Below are 16,879 nucleotides of genomic sequence, written 5' to 3'. Positions count from 1 at the left end.
ATGCCTTAATGGGCAGATGCAGTGGCCCACACCTGTAATCCTAGAATTTTGTGAGGCCAAGGCAGAAGGATCACTCAAGCCAGGAGTTCAAGACTAACCTGAACAACATAGTGAGACTCCCACATCTCTAAAAAACAAATTTTAAAATTAAAAAAATAAGCTGAGCATGGCACACATCTGTTCAACAAAAATTCTACCAACCTGAAAGAACAATTATGAATATTTTGGTGAGTATTTTTCTTCACATATATTTTTTTCCATAATTGCAAACACAGTGTAGTGTATACGCAACTTTGAGTATTTATTATAAGCATTTCCCACTTCATTCAACATCCCTTGAAATATAATTTTTAAACCCTGCATAGTATTTTATTCTATGGATATACTATATTTTACTCAAACATTTTCTTATTGCTGAATATTTATGTTTTATCATTTTTTACTGTTATTACTATAAATCATATTTGTGCAATAATCTTTGTCTTTCTTGTTAAACTACTTAAGTAAAACGTATAAATATTTTTAAAGACTCATGTATCTATTACCAAATTAATTTTTAGAACCATATGTCTTCCCAACAAGATTATGAGAATGCCTATTTATCAAACCCTCACCTATAATAACTATTATAGTTCTAAAATTTGTCCTGATTTAAGAAGTGAGCAATAGTATCTCATTATTGTTTTAATTTACATTTTTTTTTTTTTTTTTGAGACAGAGTCTCGCTTGTTGCCCAGGCTAGAGTGAGTGCCGTGGCGTCAGCCTAGCTCACAGCAACCTCAAACTCCTGGGCTCAAGCAATCCTTCTGCCTCAGCCTCCCGAGTAGCTGGAACTACAGGCATGTGCCACCATGCCTGGCTAATTTTACATATATATATTAGTTGGCCAATTAATTTGTTTCTATTTATAGTAGAGACGGGGGTCTTGCTCTTGCTCAGGCTGGTTTCGAACTCCTGACCTCGAGCAATCCACCCGCCTCGGCCTCCCAGAGTGCTAGGATTACAGGCTTGAGCCACCGCGCCCGGCCTTAATTTACATTTTTAAGTTATTAGTTAAGTTGAACTATTTCCTAGTGAACATTTTATATCTCTTTAGTGACCTGGCTATATATACCTTTCAGGCATTTTTTATTTCTTTTTTGAGACAGGGTCTCATTTTGTTGCCCAGGCTGCAAACTCAAACTCCTGGCTCGAGCAATCCTCCTGCTTCAGTCTCTCAAGTAGCTGGAACTACAGGTGTGCACCACCATGCCTGGGTAATTTTTTCTATTTTTAGTAGAGACGGGGTCTCACTCTTACTCGGGCTAGTCTTGAATTCCTGACTTCAAGTGGTCCTCCTGCCTCAGCCTCCCAGAGTGCTAGGCTTACCATCATGAACATATTTTTCCTTTATCACCTCCCTTGTGAAATTTTAATACCTCAGATATACTGCATATAATTTATGTACTGTGGTCCTTTTGAGAACCATAAACCATCTAAATTTTCTTCACATCTAAAATTTCTTCACCCTCCCCTCCACTCTCCGAACTAGTTTTCATTCAGCCTCTTGGGAAAAATAGTGCTTTCATTTAGAATACATGTTCTAAATAATCTATGTTGTACTGGTTTTACTCTGATAACTAAATAATATTTTTTAAAAGAAAGTTCTGGAGCAGGTAGTTTCAACTCAAAGGAATAAATCTCAATGGTAGAATTTTTGGTCCTCTGGTACCTGAAATTTTGAAACAATGATCTTTCTATCATGCCTAAAATTGCTTATATAAGTAAACATCTGTTCCAGCTAATACAAGTCCAACTCTAGATATGTAATAGGAAACTAATATATTTTGCAAGGAAGGACAGAGTTCAATTTAATAACAACCAATACTTACATTGCACCCTAGTGTGGACAAAATTCTTTTCAGGAGCACTATTTTTAACTTATTTATCTTAATTCTATTCTACAGATGGAAAAAGTAAGGCTCAAAGAAAAATTAAATAATTTACCCAAGGTCACATCATTAGTCAGAAACAGAGTTATCTGACTCCAAAATATTTGTTCTTTCCATTACATGCTGCTGTGGGGGGTTGGTAACAGTTTTCTGCGAAAATATGATGCAAGCACAGAGCAAAGGAAGGACCGGGAATTTAAAGTCGCTGGGTAATGTTTCCCGTACTAACATCATCCACAAATGGGGCCGCCACCATCTGGTGCAATTTCCCCACACTACATAATTTGATTGGCTTGCCATGATCTCGCCAACATTTTTTGAACATTGTCATCTTTTTAGTAACTTCCTTAAGAACGCCACTCTTCTATCTTCAGGCCGGAGCATGTAAGGCAGTGAGCCCAGTCCTGTAAACTTACTTCTCTGACTCTCCAAGACCCCTTGCCAAGCCACCGCTGCTGGGAGACAGCCCTGCAGCATGACTTCTTGCAATGTACTTTGAAGTAGATAAAATATGCACTCATGGACATCTGTCTGTTATTTCCTGCACTCACAGCTTTGTTCTTCTTTATTGCCAGAGAATTCTATGGGTGATGTCACTTTTCTTCTGAAGAGAACAGGCCATCAGAGCTTTTCACTGACATAATTAATTATCTGTAGCTTGATTCTGGGCCAGAAAATTCTCAAGGCACAGCCCCCAAAAGAATTAACTCTACTGTGCTTGCTATTCTTAAACTTTTAAAGAGACAGGGTGCCATATCTTTTTGTTTTTCTCAGACACTGATAATGGTATTTTTGTTCAGTGATATCAAGTAACAGAAAGTGAACTGGGGCACTATTCTATGATTTCACAAGGAAGACCTTCGGTTCAATGGGCAGCAAACTCTAAAGGTCGCTACAGATCAAGTATACAAAGCAAAGCTTTTAGGGCTTAGTCTTAAATGCTACAGGAATGCATCACAATTACTGAATAGACTCTTTGGGGGATCTTGTGAATCTGCAGGCAGAAAAATGAGATCTCAACCAAAGCTGACCACGTTAGAATTAGCCACAAAGTGAAGGCCTTCGCTTTACCAGCTACAAAAGCCTAAAACATCAATGTATGTAAACCTTACAAGAGATAAGAAACTACAGGAATGGGGACCACATATTTTGAGAGATTTCACCTATGTTTTTATATAGATCTAAAACAAACTAGCCAGTCCACCGGAAGATTTGTTACCCTCCACTCTGCTGGGTTTTAGGATTATGTAAATGAGCGGCTCCTTGTCTCTTTAAAACTGGCGGGTGGGGGCAGGCAGGAGCTACACTAGATGCCACAAAGCAGTGGAAGGGCATCAGGGCGCTTGAGTCATTTCTGGCCTGGCTTTCCACTAGGTGAGTGGCAAGGTAAGATACAGGAATTCTCTCAACTTTCTCAACTCTGGTGGAAATAGCAAAGTCCTATCTAATGCAAAGGATTAACTGAGACCATAGATTTGAATACATACAAATATTGTCCCCCCAAAAGGAATTGTTATTTATGATCTCTTCCGCTGCCTGATTCTGCATAAATGAGTTTGAATTGTGCTCTTTCTTGATTAATTTAGTTTGGTAAAATATCTCTTTAGAATTATGATGTAAAAATGTTTGTTATACAAAAAAAAAATCAACATTACGGAAGTGATTGAAAAACATGAAAGGTGTATGCCACATCCTCCCATATTGCACTTGCTAGGGCTATTTCTATTAATAATTCGAAGTGGATCTTTTCAAAATTGTTTTTCTCTATAGCTCTACAAATACAGTAGCAATGCACACATTCTCTCTCTACCCCTATTCTCCTCCCCCAATGTTATTAAGCACTTACTATATGCTAGGAAATGTGCAAAGTGCTTTGCAAACATTATCTCATTTAAACCTTACAATAACCTTATCTGATAGACACTATAATCATCACCATTTTGTAAATGAGGGTTCTGAGGCAAGTGCAGAGAAGTTCAGTAATTTGTCCAAAGTCATGTAACTATTAATAATAACTGGTGATGTGAAGACGCAAAACTAGGCAATCTGACTTCAGAGTTGACAATCTTAATATTATACCTCATGAATTCTCCATATACATGGAACCTCTCAAATGTATACCACTTTATTTTTTTATTCAACAATAGAATGGAAAGGTCAAGAATATTAAATTCCATTGATTCTAATACTCATTTCACCATAACTAACAGTTATGTCTTGCTTATTTCTTTTTCAATAAATGTATTGATTCTCTTCTATTTTTATGTCCATCTCTCAATAGAGACTTTTTAAATTTTCTCAATTTATTTTTTATCTGAATCTATAACTCAAAGTTTAGATCAAACTTTAATACACAAAAAAATATCAATTGTATTGGACTAGTATTCCACCATGTTGAATTTGTTTGAAATAATGATCACTATGATTTATGCCTGTAGTAATTAAATCAAACCTTTACCAAAGATTTCTTTGATTGGCCCCACTCTCTTCTTTCTTTCTTTCTTTCTTTCTTTCTTTCTTTCTTTCTTTCTTTCTTTCTTTCTTTCTTTCTTTCTTTCTTTCTTTCTTTTTTTTTTTTGAGACAGAGTCTCACTCTGTCATCTGGGCTAGAGTGCCATGGTGTCAGCCTAGCTCACAGCAACCTCAAACTCCTGGGTTCAGGAAATCCTCCTGCCTCAGCCTCCTGAGGAGCTGAGACTACAGGTGTGCACCACCGTGCCCAGCTAACTTTTTCTATTTTTAGTAGAGATGGGGTATTGCTCTTGCTCAAGTTGGTCTCAAACTCCTGACCTCAAATGATCCTCCTGCCTTGGCCTCCCAGAGTGCTAGGATTACAGGTGTGAGCCACTGCACCTGGCCCTGCTCTCTTCTTTAGATAGAAGTTGAAGAACATGGCTACTTCTTCTCTTTCTTTTAGTACCTGTACACCCTAAATGGAACAGTTAGTTATCTCCTTCCTCACTCTCCTACTCCTTCCTTGTCCTCTCTTTCTACCTTCCTTCCTTCATTCCATCTACTAATTTATTTACTTATTCATTTAGCAGCTATGTGCAAGATATTCTGCTAGTTGTGGTAGATCCCATAAGAGTAGGACATACATAATCCTGTGCTGGTATGACTTTATAATCTAGTAGGAGTGAGGTTTGGGAAGGTAACTTCTACAGTTAATTATTTATCAAGCCCATGTTTTACAAAAAAGGGTGGGAGGAAAGTTCTAGAGGATGGCATAGCATTAGGAAGTCATCAGAAGTGATTCATCTCAATTTCAGTTTTTTTACTAATGTAAATGATTCCAAGCTTCAGCAGGCCATTGATTTCATGTATGATAGGAATTTAGAGTAAGAAAGCACTTTAATCTCTTAATTTACAGCTAAGGAAACATAAGTTCAGAGAAGTCAATGATTTGCCCAAGCAATACAACTAATTGGTTATTGATTATATATTAGAACCCCAGTCTCTTGATTCTCAGACCAGAGATATCTCCATTATGCTAAATCACTAGTAAATACATTGCACCAATCTCTGGTAGAAATTAATTAATTTTAAAAATATAAAATAAGCATTTTTAGGGCAAATCAATATTTTAATAAGTATTTGAATGCATTGGCCACACTTAAAGGAATTCTGGTATACATGCCAATGGTAGTTTATTTACAATGATAGTTTTTACTCTCCACAGTAAAATCAATGCCCTAAAAAAAGTAATTGACATTTCACTGAAATTTGACTATGTTCAAATACATTATTTGTCCATAAGCATAAGAATGAGGCTCTTGAACTCGAAATCCTTGATGCAATATTTTGACCTTAATTTTCAGATAAGCACGTGTATGAAATGTTATTTATATCATGCTTTCTTCTCATATGCAGTAACTGCAGTAAACCAACAACCAGTTGATAAGTCTGATCATCTTCTTGAGGAAAGATGTTAAAAAACCTGATTTTGTTATCACCAGCTACTTCCAATAACCAATCATCAGTCAAAGTTGGGAACACTCAGGTTAAGCCTGTTACATATCATGTTCCTATTACTTATAACCCCTTAGGAATTTTTTTTCTATTATAGACTAAGCCTGAGCTTTTATCTGGCAGCATGATATTGATTCTGGTGTTGGGAAACTTCTGCCTTACCAGCTTGTATAGTGTTTCCAATATGTCCACTTTTTCCAAATAAATGACCAGGAACAACTGACCAAGATTTATAGTAATAGCTGGAAACTTTCAGGGAAAGAACTTCCTTGATTATGACAGAGTCCATAATGTGGCTCAAGGTCTCCCTCATTTATTTCAAACTCCTGCTGCTTATCTGTAGTTATCAAGCTGCCAAACATTATTGTTTCAGACAATTGATATGCATTGACCTCTACTGAGTTTTTGTGGTCAGGAACCTTATCTGAGCTGTCATCATCATGCTTCATCATCCACAAGCGAATGGTTAGATAAAAGCATGGTGAAGATGACTAAATGGAAGAGGCAGGTGGATGAGATCAGCCAACCAGTGCTGCCAGATTTTTCGGCGCTGAACTCATCACTTCATGTTCAACAGTGGCCAGTCTTGTTAAATAACATTATGGGAATATCCCTAGATTTCTTTCAAATTTCTTCATGACCTTCAAAGCCAACAAATATGTAGTCTGAAAGCTTTCATTCTGCAGCCACTCTTCATACATGTTTAATCCCCAAAGCTAATTTTGCAAGACACCACAGAGCTGCAGCAATATGGGCACATGTGTTCCAGCTGAAGTCCTAGAAGCTGTCTCGTGGATAGCTTTCATTCATAGGGGTCAGTTCTAAAGGCTTACATCTCTAGATGACTTAACCACAGCAAAATCATTTGAAGCATCTCTTCCTGAGGTCTCTGGCGTTGCTTTTTCAAGCCACACCTAAGTATTCACCAGAGCCACAAATGAAGGAAATAATCACGTACTTCTGATATTGCAGTTGCTAAATGGAAGGCTCTTGGCACTTTTGGCACCACCAGTAAAACCTAGAGAAAACTCATCCCCCTCACCCTACACACTCAAATTTGTATTTGACTCTGCTATCATCTTTCCTATTCCTACACCCCACCTGTCCCCATCTCCTGAAACATGTTCACTGTGCTCTCCTGAAACTCTCATTCAACCACAAGTAAACTCTCCTGAGTTCACAAACTCTTCTGAGAATGTTCTCTTCACCTCCTTGCTCTATGGAGTGATTCTCAGATTTGGCTGTACTTCAGGAATCACCTGAAGCTTTACAATAAAATACTGATGCCTGGCTCCTACCCCCAAAGGTTATTAATTAACTGGCCTGGGATATGGCCTGGGTATGTGCAGCTAAGTTTGAGAACCACTGCACTAAGGGAACCCTGGCTCTCTCATGAGAACACTGCTTGCCCACAAGCTCAGAAGAAGTGGATAGTTTCTCTCCCCTTCTCCTTGTACCAGTAGGCCAGGAGGTGGAGTAGATTTCCTCCTTGCTCCTCATCACTGCTTCCATATCATTCTCTCTCCATCCTCTCTAAAGTGTCCTAGCTTTGAATCTCATGTCATCAAATAGTATCAATTAGTGTTCTTTCTGTTTCTAGTCATGTGCCACTCGGGCGCCCTGAGTCATTCACCCCCTTTCCTACCTTGAAGATTTGAGCTTCTGGATTGCTGTTATTCTCTCTAACGCTGCTTCTGTCCAATTTCTTGCTGATTTCATTATCTCCTTAAATGATTATTCTCATACACTGACCTCCCAGTTCCCTGAACTTCTCTCCTTTAATGATTTTGTCCTTTACTCTGCCTCAGCCCTCGTTTCTACAGCTATCCCCTAGTCCTTGTAACTATTATCAAACATCGCAACCATCTATAATTTCAGCTCCCCACCACCATCTTCCATATTTCCAGCTCACTCCCTCTAGAACCTCAAATCCAATAACCAAGCGATGGTAGCAAAATCTACAATCCATTGATTTTGTCATCTTTTCACTGGTCTTCACCATTCCTCCCTCTATGTGCTCATTTCCCTTCGCATTCAGCTTCAGTTTCAATTTTCTATAACCTCAATGCCACGTCCCTTTCTCGCACATGATTGTGCTCTAATACCTAATATGTGGAGGTTCTGATCCCTATAAACAATCACAAACATGCAAAAAGAAACAAATATCATTTTTTTCAAAATTGGCTCTGATCTTTTAACTCTTTTAAAAATCCTTTAAGTACAAAGTTATCTTTTAAAAAAGTAAATAAGAATAGCTGGGAAAATTCAGGAAAAAAAAAATGTAGTGAAAAAGGATTGGCCTTTCCACTGACGAAAACACTTTATAGGACTGCAGTAATTAAAGCAATGTGGGACTAGAGCATGGAATAGGTTAAGAAATCTGTGGAGTAAACTAGAAACCCCAGAAACAAATTTAAATATTATATTATCGGGTATAAGTGACATTTCAAATCATAGGGGAAAATGGATTGTTCAATTAATGGCTGTTTATTACCTCTCAGTTATAAAGCCATTTATCTCCATTCTACGCTGTGATTCTGAGTCTGGGATTCTGCAAATTACATTTCCCAGACTCCTGTACTAGCTGCTTCCTGTTGGGTTCTGCTAATAAGAGTCATTAGAGGGCTATTAGAAGGTAGGAAGGGAAGAAAGGAGATTTCTTTTCTGGTTTGGCCTGTTTCTGACAGTGTCGCTCCAGCAGTTACAGTCAGCTCCAGCTCCTGGTTCTCCTGATCTCCCAGAACTAGCCTCAGCAAGGTCCTTCAGAGGTCAAGGCAGGGCTGGGCAGAAAGCCCTCTGCAGAGGGATCCTGTCTCTGAAGCCCTATGTTCTGGTAACCTCATATCTTTCTTTGTTTCCTCACCCCCAGAGGTGGTAGCTGCTTCTTGCAGTTATCTCTGGTTACCTCAGCCTTCTCTGTCTACGTTTTCAACCTTCTGAACATCTGTATAAGCAACTCCTTTTATGGAGTCCTTTCTGTCTGAAATGCCTAGTGTGCTTTCTGTTTTCCCGACTAGACCCTGACTGCTACAATAGCCATCTACAAAAAAGTAAAGTGGCTCACTTTAAACAGATGAATTCCAGAGGGATTAAATATTTAAATGAGAAAAGTAGGTGGGGAAAGTACTAGAAGAGAATTCAAAAGACAGTTTTCATAATCTGAGAGTGGGAAGACCTTTCTAATTTTGACCCACATCAAAACCCATACAAGAAAAGATTGATGTCTGACTAATGATAGTAATAATAAATCCTGCATAGCAAAAGTGTCAAAAGCAGTCAAAATAAAAATGAGACAGGAAAAAATATGTGATTTACAATTGATATCACATAGAATTAATTTTTTTTACTATACAGGGCTCTTATTAATTAATAAAAGACCAATAAGCCAATAGAAAAATGAGCTACGGAAAAGGACAGACCAGTCACAGGAAAGGAAATACAAATATCTCTAAAAACATTCGAAAAGATGCTCAACTTCACTCAGAAGAAAAATGTAAATTAAAACTACTAGTAGATACACCCACTTTACCAATCAGATTGGCAAAGGAATTACAACATCAAATTGGTAAAACAATTGATAATGTACTGTTGGCAGGACTGTGAAAAAACAGACCTATCAAGGGCAACTTAGCAAAATCTATTAAAAATGTACATACCCTTTGACCTAGCAATTCCAATTCTGGGAATTTAACCAAGAGAAATACTCTTATGCATGTAGTAAGATACATGTATAATGTACCCATGTAGCATTGATTGCAATAGCAAAACACTGGGGGCAGCTCAAATGTCTACCAACAGGAGACTACAGTACACATTCACCTATCATATCCTCTACTGCCATTAAAAAGAATGTCAAATCTCCATAGATACTAATAGGGAAAGATTTCCAAGGCATATCTGATATCTGAGAAAGGCCAATTTCAGAATAGTATATAATATGCTCCCATTTGTGTAAAAAACAAAAAAAGAATGTAGTAATGTAGTATACATACTTGCTGACATTATATCCTTTTAAAACTTTTCAACCCTATATGTGAATAAATCATTCAAAATTTTAAATATTTTTAACATAAAACTTTTTAAAATATGTAAGTTTTATCCCTGGAAATTATATTTTCATGTTTTGCCTGATTTTTGAGCTCAGGTTCACTACTGAATCAGAGCATGTCTCCATCCATATGCTTGCCTTGTTTTACAATTACGACATGATTCCTGAGCATGTAATTACAATAAGACTCCACCTTGGAAGAGATACAGGAATGACACTTTATGAAAAGATAAAAATCTCTGAACACCTGGACAGCACATAAGTCCTCTTCCATGAGTCTTTGAAGAAACACACGAGCAAGTTACAACAAATAATGGAATAAGCTTTTAAGCACTCGCCTAACAGTAGGTATCTGTATGGAGAATTGCTTTCTCTGCCTAATGACCTTCACTTAATGTGGAAACAACATTAAAAATATGGTAAGACAAAAATCAATGGGGAGAATCAAAGCAGTGCACTCATCAGCCAACCTTGAACATGTGGAGCCTTAGTGCCTTTTCTTTCCAATCACTTGCATTATACATAATGAAAGAGAATAATCTCCAGCAACAAGGCCACAAACACTATCTAAGACAAGAAATATTCAGGGCACTTGCAGACAGGTCAGAATGACAAGACCACAAATTGGGGGATACAGTGAAAGATGATGCTGGCGTGGTGAGCAGGGGCCTCTCAAGACAATAGAGAGCCTCTGAGTGTTCTAAGAAATACTTGATCAATTTTGTATTTAAAAAGTCTAATGCTTGCTGTGATATGGAGAATTAACTGAAGAGCAACAAGAGCACAGGAAGGGCATGCCAGTTAGGAGACTTTTGCAATAAATGCTGTTGCAATAAACCATGAAACAGGTGGTGAGGGTGCCAGAAGTGAAGCGATGGAGGTGAAGATCATGTCCCTCCAGCTATGTCAGGTCAGGTACCCCGTGACTTATTCTTCCTCCACATTTTCTCCATTGCCTAGTTGGCATTCCATAATTGCCTGTCAATTATTCTCTTGTCAGTTGAACCAGCTGTCATGTGGTGGTCACAATAAGAATGACCACAGCTGGTCACAATAAGAATGACCAGGCTGTCGATCCCCTCTCTGCTGTAGGTAGACGACAGTGTGATACATGTGAAGATAATTGCAGTGAGGCAGTGACACTCAGGAGGGGATGGCATCCTACATCCTGTCTCCCAGGTGACAAAGGGAAGCCTATATCCTTCCCCACTCAAGTGATTACAGCTCCAGAGAGAAGGAAAGGACATGTGATGTTCAGAGCTTCCCATGCTGAATTCTTCAGAGACCCTAGAAGTATCTCCCAGTTAGGATGTGTTTCTTTTAAAGAGAGGTCTTTGCCCAGGTATTTTGCAGTCAGCATACTTGGCACTTCAAGCTGACATGTTATGCCATGACCATTTATGAACAAGTCATGTCAGATATTGCAAAGATAATAAATACTTGGGGCTCACACTTTGTATGTAACATTGATGTAATCTGCACTCAAATGCTTGTCCTTTGTAAACTCAAAACCAGGAATTTACATCTCATTAAAGAAAAAGAAGGCATGCACATTTTGATTATTTCAGAACATGGTTCATCTTATATATTGTTTGTTTTCAGGTTAAAAATGTTTTCTAATTGAATATGTGTGTGTGTGTGTGTGTGTGTGTGTGTGTGTACACATAAAGCATAGATTATTTTTTTTATTATTCCAAGATGGCAAGAGCTATAATATGTAATCTCAGGAAGATTCATTTAAAGTTGGAAATCAGAAACATCACTGTTCAAGGGTCACTCACTTTCATTGGTGCAAGTATGGGTTTTGAGCCTATGAGACTGTTTTATACATCTGCTCAGGAACATACAAACCCCTTGTTTACTGCTGATTTTCTCACAAATTAGCTAAGCCTCATAGAACTATGACTTGCAAATGTGCTTTTATTATTACTATTTAATATTTTCAAAGGGCAGGGGGAGGGCAGAGAGGTGGCTGAAATTTGTGCACATTGTTTTGTGTTTCCTTTCAGGCCCTTGATCAGGAAATGTTTAACATTGGAGTAAGTATTCCTAGAGATTATTGGCTGTTGTTTGGGAAGGTCAGTAGAAGTCCTTTCATGCCAACACAAATATATACACTGTTGAAGCACAAGACTATGTCCACAGATGAGATTACATGTTAGCTGAAAGGACTCAAGTGACAATACTCTTCTTTAATCCGAGTTCAAGTCCTTTCTTTTGTTTATGTACTAATATAACAGTAAAAGGAGTTCAACAATTTTCATCAGTGCCCTGCTTTCTCTCTTAAATAAAGTTTGGATAAAAATATTTCTCTGTTGCTTGCCATGTGACATGAGTCTCTTTGAGCCTTTCTTTGTTTTGAGGCTGATCTATGACAGGTTGACTTGGTGTTTATGAAGTCAAATTTCAAATCCCAGCTGAGCCAGTTAGCTTTGCAAAGAAAAACATTTCACCACCTTGTCTCCAATTGTAACCCCACCTGGCAAACCCAAAGATGCCACAGGTCACGCAAAGTTCAGAACAAACCCTCTACCACCCCTGCACCAGGAGGTCTCATGAGGACCACTCAGGCCCCAAAGAGCGAACATCATGAGGAAGGAAATATCCAAGAAAGGGCCATTCTCTATCTACTAAGTCTTTGCTCGGTGACTTTCAAGAGTGTCACTGGAACTGTTCAGAAGAGAGAAGGAAATAAAAAAGAGGTTAAAGGCTGGCCCCAGGCACTTGTAAACAATGTCGAGCTGCTAAGAGTTGTAAGTGGTATGGTATAATCACATTTTACTAATTTGGACACATTTTATTCTTAAAAACATTTAATAACTGTAAAAAAAGGTTTTATATGAAGTAATAGCGTAAACCAGAAGAATGCACCTAACTTAAAATTAAGTTTCTACGTTTTTTTTTTTTTTTTTTTTTGACCACTCAGACTGCATTCTCCCCTTCTTACTCTCCTCTCCCAAAGAAAGGGTAAAACAACCATCAGTGGTAAACGGCAGTTGCAAGGAAGCAACACCAGGAGCCAGTTTCATGCTCAGGAGAGAAGGCTGTGTCTTCTCCTGGTAGTTAGTTTCTGGTGCTCTACACACATCAGAGAAACTAGTAACAAACTGTAGAAAAATGATCCCTGAAAGTACAGTCTTTAGTTTATTTTTCAATGTTTTCAACTACCAATTTGACAATGGGCATTGGCATAAGTCACGACGGGGGTCATTACAAATGATTTCTGTTGTTTAGGTTATCAAAATCCTACTGAGAAGCTCAAAAAAAGAGCAAGATGCAGCTGAGGAGAGGAAGCAGACCTTTGAAGGGAAACTAAACATCGATTCAAGCTGTGATTTAGAGACCAAAAGAGCTATTCTAAGTTTTGTAAACTTTAAAATTTGTTGTTTTGGATGGAAAAAAAAATCCTGTTGGCAAATAATTGATGCTTCTTCTCATCTGTGGAATAGGATTCTCTTTTTAGTTGGAGTTTGCTCTTCAAAACTTGGCTGCTGAAATAGTAGTACATTATTTTTCTGGCAAACAATAGTCCCTCTATATACATTTGTTGATTTGATGTGATTTAAATCATTAGCGTTCAGTCTTTAGCTCAAAGTAGAATTATTAAAAAAGCAAAATGCTAAAACAGTATGACGCCAGAGTTTTTGGGGAAAGAACATTGGATTTTGGTTCAGAAGGGCGTGGCACACCTTACAGGAAGTGTTCTTGGGGGAGTTTACTGAAACCCTCTGAGCCTCTGTTAACTCCCTATCTAACTTTTTAGGGTTATTGTGATTATTAAATAAAATAATGAAAATCCTGGCATATACACAGCAGCACAAGAAGGACAAATGGACCATATAAACATGACTATTTTTCTTTTGCCATTTCATATCATTTTTTTAACTTTGTATTTATGGAAAAGTTATAAACATATGCCAAAGTAAACAGAATAGTACAATAAACCACCTATCTACCTCTTCATATACTTTTATTGAAAGGAGGAACTGGAACATTTTAAAGGGATTTCCAGACATCCTATCATTTCATCCAGCACTCAAGAAATTATGATCTCAGGGCAGGGTTCCATCTGGTCCCTGGTTGAGAGGGACAGTTCTGCCACTAATGTTGGCCTAACACATCCAAGGAGAAAATACATATAATGGTGCAGAGGTTAGATACTGTGACAGGCAGAAAACAAAGCCAGAGTGTTCATCATGACCTGATGTTTCCCCAGAATACCCTCGCTCTTGGTTACGATGCTGAAAGTTCTGCCAAAGCCAAACACCTGGATTTAACATGTAATACTTTTAGAAAAATTAAACTAGTAATCCACTTTTTGTTTCAGAAAAAAAAAAACCCTTTATATTAACCAATAAGTAATTTTCAAAAAGCATATATCAAAGTGCTTTATGGATATGTCTATCCTCAAGGAGCTTGTAATTTAAAATAGTTAAGAAGAACTATTGTTGTTAAAAAAATAGGCAAAGTAGTAAAAGATGGAGATGAACCAACCTATGTGAGGATCTCAGTACCTGAATAGGATGGAGAAAAGAGAGTAAGCATGTAGCCAGGGGAAGATTAGAAAAAAGAGGGACCTACATAATTTATGTCCATATTCCCTGGGGGAAAAAGGCCTTTTCAGCAATAATTCTGGGCCTAAAGAAAGGCAGGAACTTTGATCAATCTAGCTCCCTATATGTGGAAAGTTTCCAGCCGCCCTAGTAAGCTGGTGATAAAAACCACACAGACAGGAGACAGGGAGATGCAGGGATGGGGGCGGGAAGGGCAGGAGAGGTGTAAGACAGTCTGCATCAAGTCAACAGACCTAGCCTTGACAAAAAGGGATCCTTTACTCTTAGTGAAGGGAGAAGGGGAGGAAGGACAGGCAATGAATGGAGATTTCTGCTATGGAGAGAAGTTGAGGAGGCCTCAATCTCCTAGGAAAAATACTTCTACTCCTATGCCAAAGAGAGCAAGGCTAGGACTGGGCATTCTAAGAGGGGAAGTCTATATTTAACATCTGTAAACCTTTTAAGTATCCCTTTTCAAAAAAAAAAAAAAAAGAACAAATACAAAACAAAATGAAAAGCCTTTCCCTGCCTCTACTATTCCCTCTACATACTGCCCTGCCATCTTTCTCTCTATCTATAAGCTTGTCAAAAGTGGAGTATGCCCAAGGACTTCTGGACACCAGCAGTCTGGTATTAACTCTCTCCAACCCTTTGAACCACACCTTCTAAAGCCGATGGGTAGATGGCCTGGTCTCAGTTTTCATCCTCCAGCTTTGCAGCAGCAGTGAGAACCATAAGTGTCTTCTACCTAAAATTCTCTCCTCCCGTTTATCCATGACACACCATGGTTCTGATCTCATTCCTTTCTCTTTAACCATGTCTTCTTTTCCTCTTTCGTCGGTTTTTTCTCTCTCTCCCCACTTTTAACCATAGATATACACTAAGTGTCTGTCCTTGGTCTTAATTTTTCTTTTTATTCTCTATCCTTTGGCTTCAACCATGGGTCTCTTTAGATGAATGCCTTGCTTGTTTCCTTTATATTCATGCTGGTCAATACAGCAGCCACCAGCCACATGTGGCTATTTAAATTTAGATTAGTTAGCATTAAACAAAACTAAAATTCAGTTTCTCAGCCTTGTTACATTTCAAGTGTTCATAAACACATGTGGCTAATAGTGGACACACAGCAGACAGGGTATATACAGAACAGTTCCTTCTTCAAAGAAGGTTCTATTGGATAGCACAGGTCTAGATTGTACCTCTTCCCTGAGCTTCAGATCCGGCAATGTTCTACCTGATATATCTCCAGTCCTTCTGGAATCACATATTCTTCCTATCCCAAGTCCTACCCCATCTAACTACATTTCTCATAACACTTATCTGTACAAACTCTAATTTTACTTCAAAATGGCTCCATGTAACAAAAGCACATACACAAATAATTGGGAAATATGTCCCCAGATTAGTTGGACTATTTAGAGATAGTTTTGTTTACTGAAGTAATAGAGACCATTTTCACTGAGAAAAATTCAGGCTACAGCCATTTAGGGAGAAATTTCCTTCTTTCACCTATTACCCCTTTTCCTTCTTTCACCTATTACCCCTATATAGTATTTTCCTATGTCCAGAATCCCTTAAAATAATAAAAAGGTTTATTTTATGAGATTTTCCTTTATTAATATGTACTTTTTTACATTTCTCAGTAAAACTAAAGTTCTCTTCTATAATGCCAATGGATACATTATTCTCACTGCAGAGAAGCCAACTTTCTGATTCTATTAGGAGCACTAAACATATTCTTCCTGAAACAATGAAAATAAGACACCAAAGCTCTTTGCCAAAATACTGACAATAATACTGGACACATGAGATCCTGAAGCATAGTATTCAACAAAGAATCAGATCTGGTCCTGATTTTAATCAGAAAGCAACCTGTCTCTCTTTTGCCTCCTAAACTTAGCAAAGACATGCCATTCTCAGCACGCTGACCATTTTGGTGGTATGAGGTTTCACTGGGCAGCCTTGCTCAGGGTGACCTCAGCCTGAGATTCTAAAGATGGAGCATATTAAGTGCAGGTGAGTCATCAATTTAAAAAGCCATAGAGACTAACTAAAAGCCTCATTCTTCAGAAGCACAGGGATTCTACTGGAGGCCTTCCCATGTGACAAATGGAACTCATTTAGGAAAAGAAAAGCCATTTTAAAAGAAAAACAAGATAAATGGTTCCCCTGTAGGATAAGCCTATTGTGCTTGGATGCACTAGGTAATTCCATCTGAACTGATTATCACCGACCCCAATGGAGTTATGATATCTCTTATTAAAGATGACAGAGCCGGGCGCGGTGGCTCACGCCTGTAATCCTAGCTCTCTGGGAGGCCGAGGCTGGCGGATTGCTCGAGGTCAGGAGTTCAAAACCAGCCTGAGCAAGAGCGAGAC

General features: G+C 38.2%; 1 protein-coding gene and 1 non-coding gene across 3 annotated transcripts in view; both read right to left on the bottom strand.

Annotated features, from left to right (window-relative positions):
* FILIP1 (filamin A interacting protein 1) overlaps positions 1 to 16,879 on the bottom strand; it is a 207,663-nt gene that overhangs the window by 74,085 nt on the left and 116,699 nt on the right. The gene's annotated exons all lie outside the window — the stretch shown is intronic.
* On the bottom strand, positions 12,866 to 13,088 carry LOC142871159 (small nucleolar RNA U3). The gene has a single exon (XR_012919430.1). It is a non-coding gene; the product is annotated as a small nucleolar RNA U3 (small nucleolar RNA).

The sequence above is a fragment of the Microcebus murinus genome, chromosome 5, assembly GCF_040939455.1.
Source record: "Microcebus murinus isolate Inina chromosome 5, M.murinus_Inina_mat1.0, whole genome shotgun sequence".
In the NCBI taxonomy this organism is placed as follows: domain Eukaryota; kingdom Metazoa; phylum Chordata; class Mammalia; order Primates; family Cheirogaleidae; genus Microcebus; species Microcebus murinus.
This window is presented reverse-complemented; position numbering and strand designations above follow the sequence as displayed.